This window comes from Cibotium barometz, chromosome 21, assembly GCF_041138505.1.
Source record: "Cibotium barometz isolate CiBa-2024 chromosome 21, ASM4113850v1, whole genome shotgun sequence".
Lineage (NCBI taxonomy): Eukaryota > Viridiplantae > Streptophyta > Polypodiopsida > Cyatheales > Cibotiaceae > Cibotium > Cibotium barometz.
This window is the reverse complement of record NC_141066.1, coordinates 47,186,694-47,200,745: the sequence shown is the minus strand read 5'-3', so window position 1 is coordinate 47,200,745 and position 14,052 is coordinate 47,186,694.

Here is a 14,052-nt window from a genome sequence, read left to right as displayed (position 1 = left end):
TTTAATTTCTATGCATGGAAAGATACATAATGGAATTTTTTTTATTATTATAAAAGTATTATTTTCATTAAATTTAAATTCTATGCATAAAGAAATTCTTTTTATTTTAAAAGTGTTATTCCTTTTAAATTGATTTTATGTATAAATAGACGCATAAAAGGATTTTCTTTTATATAAAAGTGTTATTTCCATTGAAGTTGGATTTTATGCATAAATAGATGCATAAAGAATTTTTATATATCAAAATTAGATTCTCTTTAATTCTATGTTTAATTTCCATGAATATTTGATAATTGAATGAGTAAACACTCTCAGAGAAAATTCTATCGTTTCATATTCACTCCGATTGTAAAGAAAATTTTCTAAAAAATCTATTGAAGTCGAAATTTTAGATAACTGATTAATTTTTTTCTCATCGGAATTTGTGATTAATTTTAGAAATCAGTTAAGTGAATATTCAATGAATGGAATTCAGTAAAATAGTAACTGAAATATCACCCCCTTTTTTCGAGAAAGATAGTTCAGGAAAAACCTTATCAGGCTCAAACCCAGAATCAGAATATGACCAAGACCAAACTCTTTTGTCAATTTCGAGGAAAGAATATGTGACCAGTTCAGGAAAATACACTCAAATCTCCCATCAAATCTGAAACTAAGTTAAGACCCTTCGAATTGATCTGAGAATCAAGGTTACTGAATTCGAGGAATTCTGTTTTGAAATTCAGTATTACGATTATGAAGTTTTAGGGATACTGATTTAAGATATACTCATTGTTTTCAAAAGAAAATCAAATTGAAAACTTGCATAGAAACCCTGTTTTCTTAAAGGACTGTTACGCCAGAATGCTGGAGGGAGCATTTGGTATGTGTTTTTCTAAGGGAAGTTCGGTTGCAAAGGACCTGCCCAGGTCTTGACTAGTATAGTTACAATGGTGCGCTTCCGTTCCTCAGTGTTGAGAGGATCTGGTTGTCGGCCATGGTTTCCTCGCCTCATGATTCTACCAAAAATGATACATTATTAAATTTTTATTTTGATGTTGTCAACGAGATCCTAAGACTTAAGAGGTTTGGAAAATAATTGCTTAAGCAAGATAAATGATCTTATTGGAGATCTATGACATATGTCCGAGTAATAGATCTTGCTTCTTCAATTCGTCATATAATAAACAATCACTTATATAACAGGAAATTTTTCACAAAACATTGGAAGTGTTCTCAACTAATACAACTAAACCAGGAGAGACAGCCTTTCTTGGAAAAACTGTTGCTCCTCCCCTACAAGAGTTCACTAGAGGGACCCTCAACATCAAAGTGGACCACTGCAAGTAGCCCAACTCTAGCACCAAGATATTATCCTACACCAAAAGTGCGACCACAGATCACACCACGACAACGTTTCTCTCACTATGACAATCGGAGGGTAGGGGAGCCAACCGGCCTTCCATAAATGCACCTCGTGAAATGCGGGTAACAAGATCTTTGGAGAGGGTTGGTGAGGCAGGTAATAGGGGACCCACACCAATTTGGGATGCATATGGACCATCTTACCAAAGAGAGGAACCACTGAGAGTGAGAGGCCGTAGGCCTGATGATGAGTATTCAAGACGAGTAAGGCCATTAACTCTTTAGAAAGTGGTAAAGTAGTATGAAGGGTCGAGAGATCCATATGACCATGTAGTAGCATTTAGGCAAGCAGTTCGAGCTGACAAGCATACGCAAATTGAAGGATTTGGGCTCACTCTTGAGGGAAAGGCCCTTGCTTGGTTTCAGGCACTAGAGGCTTTAGACAAATCTTCTTTACGAGTTTTGGAAGAGAGATTCATTGCTACTTTTTCCTTGATGGGGATTCAGCATGACACAGTAGCAAACATCTACTCTTTCAAGCAAGGCGAGACTGAGAGTGTTAGAGACTGTGTAAATAGGATGAAGCAGTACATTAATCATTGCCCAGAAGATGAGAAGCCCACCCAGAGTCGATTAATTTCTCTCTTCTTAAAAGGACTCAAAAATTCAACACTGCACACACATCTCTATGCAAAGAAGCATACAAATTTCAATGAGTGTTGCCATGATGCTATGGATTTCATAGATAACTTCAAATTCCAAGATGGTACTAGCCCTGAGGTGCAACCTAGAGATCAGTGGGGTGATGACCAAAGTTCAGGGTCTAGCGCACTAGTAAATCCAGACCAGATAACTAACCTAGTACTAAGGAGATTGGGACAAACCTATCGCCCACCCATGCAGCCACAACAACAACACAGCAAATGAGGAGTGTACTACCTATAGGTCCTCATCTTTGTGGAGAATGTGGTGGTAAAACCATAAAACCAAAGAATGTAATACCTTTTCTCCTCTAGTCACAAACCAACCCACAAAGAAGTGGTGCCAGGTTTGTGCTTGGAATTATACCCACACCACACAGGAATGTACTCGCATTGCAAGAATGAGACAAGAGCGTGAGCAGCAAAGAGGTGCAGTGGCTCCACAAATGCATCAACAGTATACTAATTTTGAACGTAAGCCACCGATGGCACAAGAGCAAGCACGACGTGTACTTGGAGCTCAACCTCTTGCTCCTGGGACTGCTCCTATGAGGTTTGTTGACTACGACAATTCAAATATGTATAGAGACTTGGTAAACTCAAGCTATGTGGAGGAGGAATATGCATCATATTCATCAAAGGAAAATCTCTTTGAAAGTCCCGCATATCCAAGCCAAGCACTGGAGCCTCAATTGGGAGAACAAAATTCGTTGATTTTGCTAGGTGGCTACCAACCTAGGACTCCAGGCCCCTCATGTCAATGGCAGCAAAGGAAAGTAGAAGCCAAACTAATGGGCTCCTGTTATGAGTGCGGAGAAGCCCATTGGGCTTGTGATTGTCCACATCGCCAAAGGCAAGCAGCTCCATCCAATACAACAGTACCACAGTTTCCACCAATTGAAAGATATTGTCTAGGGCGTTGTGCAGAACACTTTCCAAAGAATTGTTGCTGAAACCACATGAGGAAGGCACCTCTCAACCAAAGGTCTCACTCAACTTTGTAGAGGCAGCTCCATCGCCACATTCATCTCAGAATATGAGGATGTCGTGCCACTTAGAGTCATGACTAGATCACAGACACGAAATGCCGAAATGCAGACTGATGAGACACCTCGAACTAGGGATGAAAAGGCAAATCTAGTAGACAAGACCCTACATTCCAATAGAAAAAGGACCACTAGGAGGAAAAAGAACCGCAACAAGCAAACTAAGAGTGCATCCACTAGTTCTCAAGAAGTCTCTAAACAAAACATGAAGGATCAAGCTTTTACATCCCAAGAAGTGCATGAGGAGCATCAACCTCAACCTGGGCCTAGTGCTAAACAAGATGAGGCTATTACAACCGAGGATAGTTCAGGGGGTTCTTTTTTTGTGGAGGTGAACGAGACTCTAGATGCCATCATTGATGCTCATATAAGTCGCATTGCAGCTTTATCTGAGCTACCCAAGAAGCTTCAAGAATACCCAAACCCTCATGAGGAGAAGATCAATCTAGCTGTACATCAGAAGCTCAATCAATACTTGAGGGCCCACCTCCACCTATCCCTCGAGGCCCCACCTCTCTTAAGCCAACATTAGAAACCATACCAGAAGTGTCATCAAGTTGGGAAATGAAAAGTGAACTGATCTCACAAGCTCATAAGCGAGAAGTCTGCACCAATTGACACCCCATTGAAGGCATTCTCCCACCACCTAGTCTTGCCTTCCCATGCAATGATGAAGTTATTGATGCTAACGAGGACATGGCAAATGAGATGTGGACAGCAGTTCATGAGAAAGTTAATGAGAATATGTCCTCTATTATTTCACCTCCATTCTCTGAAGTGGATTTTACTAGGGGCACAGAAAACAACTTTAGACGCCCAAGCATCCAGGAGGAAGTTCAAACAATTGTTTCTCCTAGAAGTAAGCATACAATGAAAACTTTACCATCTTATTTGGGAGAATATGAGAACTGTTCTCAAACTTTGAGGATACCCTCCATGCATAGAAGGTTGACAAAGGAGATGGATATGGGTATCGTGCAAGCTATTTTGTCAGCACCAGTGGCTTGTACCTTACCTTTGCTTGATTTGATAAAGCTTCAACCAGAGTTGTGGAATGATATTGCCACATGTTTGTCAGAGCATGTATTGCTACAAAAGGGTCACCACCATCAATGTACTATACACCCTGAAGGCTGAGACAAAGCATGTTATGCCAGTTCCTATCAACAAAGTAGGAAAATTTTGTGAGGACGATTAGGGAAATGCTACCCTCCCATTAGAAGTGCGAAAAGTAGCTTCAACTGCAATACTTGATAGTGGTGCAGGAGTGGGCATTGTGACAAGGTCCATTTAGGAAAAGTGGGGCAAACCAGCTATTAGGAGTACAAGGATGCGCTTGCAGCTTGCAGATGGAAGCTTAGAACATCCCATTGGGCTGCTAGAGAACATATTGGTCACCACATGTGGGATTGAATATGAGCACACATTTGCACTAGTGGATTTTGGAAAGCATCCAAACTATGAAGTAATATTGGCTAGACCATTCATGCGACAATTTCAAATGATTCAAGATTGGGGATACAAATATTTGTACCTCTGACACGATTGTGTCATCACAAGGGTCAACCTAAAGAATCACTCATATCATGATGTAACGCGATCTCCAATAGATGAGTTTGATTCTGCTTCATCTGAGGGCTCAAGAGTTACATTGTCAGATGGGCGAGAAGATCTGTGGATGTGTGGAGCCTCATGTAAGGATTTCAACACTGAGAGACTTAAGGGTAATCGAAGTGTATCAGATGAGGCATACATTCCACAACCCTTCCCTGAGCACTTAATTGATCCCCTCCTAGAATGGAGTCGTCCTTGCAACATTATCGACATGTGCTTTACCTAGCCAATTGTGACTCACATGGATATGACATTATTCCTATACGAATGGTACAACCACGTGACCTTCTAGATGATTTGTACTATGGGGATGCATCCACAGCATTGCATGTAGAGAAAGTCTCAGTGGAGGATTTAACACTCGAATCTGCTAATGATGCTGATAAGGAACATGGATGGGACTCTGATTTTGATGATGATGTGATAATCCCCGAGGAAGAGTTAGGAAAGGCACGCCTACTCTTGAGAGGAAGGGAGGTTCAAATAGAGATCCCTCAAAGCCGACCCAAACGTAAATGCTGTAAGAGCCATAAGAGAATCCGTAAACAAGATGAGAGGGAACGACGTGAGAGAATACAAAAAGAAAATGAGGAGTTTAAGAATGAACATTCTCGCGACCATCGCCTCACTTCTCAAGAAAGAATGGATATCTATACTATGTCCAAGCACAAGATAGTATCAAAGACCAAGTAAAACGATCAGATGGATTCCAACCAGGAGAAAAGCTAAAAACTGTTAGCAAAAATTGTAAAAAAACCAAAAGACCAAAACGAAAACTCAAGTCTCAAAACAAACATATTCAAAAGAGTGTCGGAAGTGCAAAGATAAAGGTTGAACGAAAAACTCTAATGCAAGATTGCAAAAGAGAGCTCAAAACCGCATGGTCTTCAATTAGTGATGACTCAAGTGGACAAGAACAAGGTCTCAATGTTCCCCCCAACTTCACACAGTACACTCTTCAAGATCGGAAGACTGTTCTTCAATAGCCCATGCGACAGAAGCCAAGCATGCCAGGGGTTTCATATGATGGTCCAGAAGATGCAAAAAAAATTGATATCGCTGAGCCAGGAGAAGAGTCTCGCTATGTGTAGATTGCCACAGACTTGTCCTTAGATGAGGAGAAGTTATTAATTCAAACAATAAAGGAGTATCGTGATGTTTTTGCTTGGAGTTATAAAGACCTCAAAGGAGTTGATCCAAGCATATGTCAGCATACAATTCCATTGCGAGAGGATGCAAAGCCTTCCAAGCAATGTCCTTATACTTACAATGAGAATTTTGCACGAAAGATAAAAGAAGAAATAGACAAGATCTTAGAGGTAAAATATGAGATTGAACACACTGAATGGGTCTCCCCTATTGTAGTGGTGCCCAAGAAAAATGGAAAACTTCGAGTACGTGTAAACCTCGAGAAGGTAAATGCAGCTACTGTACGTGATCATTACCCACTTCCAATCACGGATCATGTTTTGGAACGTGTTGCACGGAAAATGGCATATAGTTTCTTGGATGGATTCTCCGGTTACAATCAAGTGTCAATTGATCCAAGGATCAACACAAGATAGCCTTTCTACTGAAGATGGCATCTTTGCCTATCGTGTTATGTCGTTTGCTCTAACAAATGCACCTGCAACCTTTCAGCGGTTAATGAGTCATGTATTCAAGGAGTACCTTAGGCTATTTCTTGAGATCTTCATGGATGATTTATGTGTTCACTCACAAGAGCGTGATGATCATATACAACACCTCAGACTTGTGTTTCAAAAGTGTCAAGTTTATCGTATATGCTTGAATCCTAACAAGTGCAAATTCATGGTAAGACAAGGGAAGATTTTGGACCATATTGTTTCTCACAATGGTATTTCAACAGATATGGATAAAATTGATATCATTGTCTCATTACCTCGGCCTATCAACCCTAAAGGGGTACAAATATTCATGGGACATTGTGTTATTATCGTCGATTCATCTACATGTACGCTGTCCTAGCCAGACCATTATATGCTCTTCTTGTAAAGTTTAATTGGACTGACGAGTGTGAGGAATCCTTTGAAAAGTTGAAGCAAGCATTAGTGTCTGCACCCATCTTACAGGCACCAGATTGGAACCAAATCTTTCATGTCCATATTGATGCTTCAAAGTTTGCAATTGGTTGTATTTTGGCTCAATCGGGAGAACATAATAAGGATTTCCCAATCTCATATGCTAGTCAACAGTTAAACAATGCTGAGAAGAATTATACCACAACAGAAAGAGAAGGTTTGTCCATGATATATGCAGTAAAAAAGTTTCGCCATTACCTTTTGGCAAACAAATTTATATTTTTTGTGGACCATCAAGCACTGCTATATTTGGTGAATAAGCCTTGTGCAACTGGAAGGATTGTGAGAGGTGGTTTGTCATCCTTATTGAGTTTGATTTTGAAGTGGCAGTCCGAAAAGGAACAACTCATCTTAGGGTAGATGATTTATCTCGAATCACCTCTAGAGAAGCTCCTGTGGGTGTGGATGATGATATGTTAGATTCAACACTTTTCCTTGTAGAGACAGCTCCTAAATGGTCTGAACCCATCCTAGAAATTTTGACAAGTGGGCACATACAACTAGCGGATCCTAATGTGGACCTATGATGACCATTCAGTTAATCTCAGGGAGATTATATCGTCAGGGTAATGATGGAGTGTTGCGGCTTATACCTAACCCTGGCCAATATGAGGAGATCTTGGAATGGGAACATGAGGGTATTGGTGGAATCCATGCATCAGCTACTACTTGTGTGCGACGTATAACTCAGGATGGGCAATGGTGGCCTACCATGCATGCAGATGCTGAAAACTTTGTTCGTAACTGTGCTTCATGTCAAATTCAACAACCAATTCATAATGTCACATTATTCCAAATTTCAACTACACCAAGTTGGAGTAAGTATATTGTGGACTATCTTCAGCATGGTCATACTAATCGAACAATTCCTAAATATCGAAAGCATGCTATTGAAGTTGAAGTGGCCAACTATATGCTGATAGAGGGCCAACTCTACAAGAGGGGCAAGGATGGCAACTTGCACATGTGTGTAGGTGAAGCTGTGTAGGTAAAGCTGACTACTTGAAAGTCTTGACTCATGCACATGCAAGTGTTAGGGGTGGACACTTTTCGGGCAATACCACAGCTAAGTTGATTAGGTGGTCTGGGCTTTGGTGGCCAACCTTACAAATGGAGCGGCTGAAGAATATGCAAGTGTTAGGGGTGGACACTTTTCGGGCAATACCACAGCTAAGTTGATTAGGTGGTCTGGGCTTTGGTGGCCAACCTTAGAAATGGAGAGGCTGAAGAATATGTAAAACGTTGTGATGACTGTCAAAGGGCCAAACCTCCCATCACAAAGGACAATATGCCATTGCGGCCTATGTTAAGCACACGTGCTTTTACCAAATGGGGTATTGATTTTGTCGGTCCCATTAAACCTCCAGCTTGTTACACGCACTCACAAAGATTGTTGAGGGACATAGGACTGATTGGGAGAAAAAGTTGTACTCTGTTCTTTGGGCATATAGAACAGCCTATAAAACATCTGTGGGCACAACCCCATTTGAGCTTGCTTTTGGGCTAGAGGCAATTCTTCCCATTGAATTTCTTGTACAAACTCTACGAGTTGCTAAACAATTGGACTAGACTGGTCATGAGCTTTCTCAATGCATTGATGAATTGGAAAAGCTTGATGAGACCTGCTTATTGGCAGTAATGGGAATGTACACCAAGAAGAGGAGACAAAAGCAATGGTATGATCAAAATGTAACAACTGGCCGATTCAAAAAAGGGGACCTTGTGCTCTTGTACACACTTAAGAAGCATAAGCGAAAGCTCAAGAAACGTGGCCTGGGACCGTTTGTGATTAATGAGCTTACTCCTAGTGGTGCAGTGCGTTTAGAGACACTAGAAGGTGAGCAAACTAACTTCATTAATGGAAGTTGTCTCAAGAAATATAATGAACCATTAACTGAAGCCATGCTTCAATAAATGCATGCTGCCCACACACGGAAAGAAGCACATGACCTACTTAAACATCAGGCTCAAGAAGAAGCTAACGCTAGTGTTGCAAAAGCCAATGAGCATTGCAAGGCTTCTGTGTTGACCTTATAGTTGGTCTACTGATGAACAATATGTTGATCCTTTCAATATTCACGTGTGTCTTCATCTTCATGAGACTCCCTACTTTGTCTCTGCCTTAATTGACTCTGGTGCAGATTATAATGTTCTCTCATTTGACACATGGGTAGCCTTGGGACAACCAACACTTGTGCACATTCCTATTGACTTACGAAGCTTCTCAGGTGAAGATCACTATATAGAGGGAAAATGTATCATTATGATGTCCATTCAGGATCACCAGATGTCAGTTCCCTTTTATGTGGCTAGTAAGTCCAAGACAGTGGTAGAGGTTGTTCTTGGTCGATCATGGTTAAGTGCTACCAATTGTTCATTAGATTGGAAGAATAGACAATATAAATTGCAAATTGATTCTGATTGCATCTTGGGATCTGCTGCTCCACGAGTTTTATCGTGTCGTCAAAAGGGTGGTAGTTCTACCTTACACAACCCACTTTCAACATCTGCTCTTCAAGCTCAAAGACAAATGATGTGGATAATCGATGAGTCCTCAAGTGAGGGCCATGGCTAGCATGTTCCAACTACTCTAGTCACTGCTCAAAGAAGGCCATGCAAGAAGGAATTGTCAATTTGGCTACCCAAAGATGCGTACAAACTTGTACCATCTAGCCTAGTTGCTAAACCTCCTAAAAAGCATATCTTTTCCAAGCCTAAGCCTCAGATTGTTACTCATTGGGTCCCAAAGCATGTTCTTAAAGCACAAGGCTATTATGAGGGTGCAACAGCACTTTGGCTTCCCAAATGCCATGGTTTGCTAGAGCCAGAAGAGTGTATCAATAAGATTCCAAAAGCCACTCTTGGTTTTTCATATCAGTGGGTGCAAAGGAAATCAACACAACCTCTTCAAGATAGGATAGGTGGTTGTGATAGCACCTCAAATCTACTTGTGTTGACCTTCCCCAAACATGTATTGAATCACCAGTTGTCCATACTTCTCCTTGTTAAACACTTCCACCATCAACTTGTGTACGTAAGACAAATCCAACTTTACATGAGTCTCCTTTGAGCATAGATTCTAGCACTTCACTGCCTAAATCCTTTGAGCATAGATTCTAGCACTTCACTGCCTAAATCCTCTTATCTTGCTCAAATTCCTCGACAATTGCTATCCTTCCCACCTCTTAAGAAGGACATACCCAAAACCAAAGGTAAGGCATTAACACTACAATTGAAGCTCTTTGGTAGATCAGTGTTTGAATAGTGTCACATTTACTAATGTGGTTCCTTCTGCCTTTATAGGATTGTGTTCTTTTTGAGATGATCTTATCCATATTGTTTTTGATAGGGATTGTAATGATGGATATGAGTGTATAAAGTTTGAAGTTTCTAAATTTCATTGTTCTACGCCCAGATACCTCCTGATGGATACTTGGCGAGATACATGTCCACCATGCATTGACCCTGATAGTACTCAACTTGACATCGCGGGGGTTATAGTGCTCCTCCTTTTCAAACTCATTCTAGGTACTTTTATGCTCCCTTAGGTGAAATTTGTTGTGGGTATCACTTTGTCACTTTATTCTATCAACAGCGTCATCCATTTCCACATTGTCAAGAGTGTGCACACGACTCGTATTAGGGGAAGCTTCACACATTTGTTGGCTATGCCGCTCTTACTTTCGACGATATGGCATGGGCTTAATGAAACAAATTGTGAGAATTACACCCCAACGCCATAACCTTCTTGATGTGAGAGTACCAGACCAAGGACCAAATCAATGTAGATTACCTGAGGAGGTTCGAGCACAACAATGGAGGAATACATGCATAAATGACTTGCAACCACCTATCTTGCAAGCCCTTCTTCCCCCAGCCTCAACATGTCAATTTTGGATCACTATGAGCACCTATAGAGCGATTCCAAAATCGGCATTGTCTACTTAACCTTCCCATAGAACCAATGCATATTTAGCGAGGAAGCACTCCTTTCTCTACCACCTTCTCCAGAGGCCGGCTTTTGTACAGGGTTGTCCTTGCATCCTGAAGTGATTGATACAATCTTTCCAGCAGAAGTGGACACAGATCCACCGCCAGTGCAAGGATAAGCTCATTAACTCCACAATAAGATCAACAAGCCAGGGCACTTTTCTCCCATTGGGTTTTTTCCCTCGGCTATATTCGGTGATTGGCACCAATAACAAATTTTATTATTTTCTTTTCTTGTTTGTTAATAAGACATTTTGTAAAAATCTCAGCTAAACAAGAGCATACAAACACGCTCCAATAGTCCACCTACCGTGCACACAAATTAGGAAGGTGGGAGACATGCAATGCCTACAAAGAGCAAAGAGAAGCAATCTGCACATCAGCAATGCATCAAGACAAACGCGCCACATCAACGAGCACTACAACAGGTGTATTCAAATCATGATCTTTTGTTCTTTATGTGCTTTTTACTTTTTCATATATTGTTTGCATGCTCATAAACAGTTGGCTGGTTTGAGTTTTAAATTAGTTGTTACTATGTGGTGAGTGATTTCTAGATTCTTAGAGGACTTAGTAGAAGGTATTTCTATTTCAAGACGGTGTAAGACATATACCAATGGAGTATGCCAAGTTCTTATGCTCTATGTGAGATCCCGGTCTCCACCGCGCAACGGTTTCGGGGTACTAGCAGCGGAAGTAGCACATCGTGTGCGGGTAGGGGTCTCACACTCGGGGCCTCGCCCACGGATATCCGGACAAGAGACTAATCCATCGGTTTGTGCAAAACCGAAACCGGAAAAACTTCCTTTACCCGGAAAACATGGGCGATTCCACCAGGATAACTCTTTACTCTAACGTAGTCAAGATCATTACAGATCAACTGATCTGACTGCACCTTTAACGGTACTTGGTCAAATCAAGGAAGAAACTTGCACTTGGATCATTGGGATCAACGCTTTTTTCCCCATCAAGAGGCACAGCCGTTGATTCCTATCCATAGAACAATTTCTATCCGGGATTTACTTCATCTATCGTAATAATAGAAATTAAATTTCGATTTACGGATCCATCAGTCCAGCCTAACCCCATCCAGTCCCATGGATTAGCCAACCGCCCAACCACTGTAGTGATGGGATCCAGTTAAGAATTTGGTTAGGTTTTGTCCCGGGTACCAAGGAAAAGAGTTCCAAGGCCCCCTAGCCGGAAGTTCATGCAAACATAAAACTAGTCACACCACTTATACACCCAATATGAAATTACCTTTTTCTTAGCATCAACTAGCTTTAAAACAATCCTTTAATAAAACCATTATGTCACTGATGACAATCCTCAAAGTCTCTGGTTGAATCCTTATTTCCAGTCATTCGTTCATTGGTATACTTATGGCATTCATTCATTGGTATACTTATGGAAGTCTCAATGGAGGATTTAACACTCGAATCTGCTAATGATGCTGATAAGGAACATGGATGGGACTCTGATTTTGATGATGATGTGATAATCCCCGAGGAAGAGTTAGGAAAGGCACGCCTACTCTTGAGAGGAAGGGAGGTTCAAATAGAGATCCCTCAAAGCCGACCCAAACGTAAATGCTGTAAGAGCCATAAGAGAATCCGTAAACAAGATGAGAGGGAACGACGTGAGAGAATACAAAAAGAAAACGAGGAGTTTAAGAATGAACATTCTCGCGACCATCGCCTCACTTCTCAAGAAAGAATGGATATCTATACTATGTCCAAGCACAAGATAGTATCAAAGACCAAGTAAAACGATCAGATGGATTCCAACCAGGAGAAAAGCTAAAAACTGTTAGCAAAAATTGTAAAAAAACCAAAAGACCAAAACGAAAACTCAAGTCTCAAAACAAACATATTCAAAAGAGTGTCGGAAGTGCAAAGATAAAGGTTGAATGAAAAACTCTAATGCAAGATTGCAAAAGAGAGCTCAAAACCGCATGGTCTTCAATTAGTGATGACTCAAGTGGACAAGAACAAGGTCTCAATGTTCCCTCCAACTTCACACAGTACACTCTTCATCAAGATCGGAATTGTTCTTCAATAGCCCATGCGACAGAAGCCAAGCATGCCAGGGGTTTCATATGATGGTCCAGAAGATGCAAAAAAAATTGATATCGCTGAGCCAGGAGAAGAGTCTCGCTATGTGTAGATTGCCACAGACTTGTCCTTAGATGAGGAGAAGTTATTAATTCAAACAATAAAGGAGTATCGCGATGTTTTTTCTTGGAGTTATAAAGACCTCAAAGGAGTTGATCCAAGCATATGTCAGCATACAATTCCATTGCGAGAGGATGCAAAGCCTTCCAAGCAACGTCCTTATACTTACAATGAGAATTTTGCACGAAAGATAAAAGAAGAAATAGACAAGATCTTAGAGGCAAAATATGAGATTGAACACACTGAATGGGTCTCCCCTATTGTAGTGGTGCCCAAGAAAAATGGAAAACTTCGAGTATGTGTAAACCTCGAGAAGGTATATGTAGCTACTGTACGTGATCATTACCCACTTCCAATCACGGATCATGTTTTGGAACGTGTTGCACGGAAAAAGGCATATAGTTTCTTGGATGGATTCTCCGGTTACAATCAAGTGTCAATTGATCCAAGGATCAACACAAGACAGCCTTTGCTACTGAAGATGGCATCTTTGCCTACCGTGTTATGCCATTTGGTCTAACAAATGCACTTGCAACCTTTCAGCGGTTAATGAGTCATGTATTCAAGGAGTACCTTAGGCTATTTCTTGAGATCTTCATGGATGATTTATGTGTTCACTCACAAGAGCGTGATGATCATATAGAACACCTCAGACTTGTGTTTCAAAAGTGTCAAGTTTATCGTATATGCTTGCATCCTGACAAGTGCAAATTCATGGTAAGACAAGGGAAGATTTTGGGCCATATTGTTTCTCACAATGGTATTTCAACAGATATGGATAAAATTGATATCATTGTCTCATTACCTCGGTCTATCAACCCTAAAGGGGTACAAATATTCATGGGACATTGTGTTATTATCGTCGATTCATCTACATGTACGCTGTCCTAAGCCAGACCATTATATGCTCTTCTTGTAAAGTTTAATTGGACTGATGGGTGTGAGGAATCCTTTGAAAAGTTGAAGCAAGCATTAGTGTCTGCACCCATCTTACAGGTTGGAACCAAATCTTTCATGTCCATATTGATGCTTCAAAGTTTGCAATTGGATGTATTTTGGCTCAATCGGGAGAACATAATAA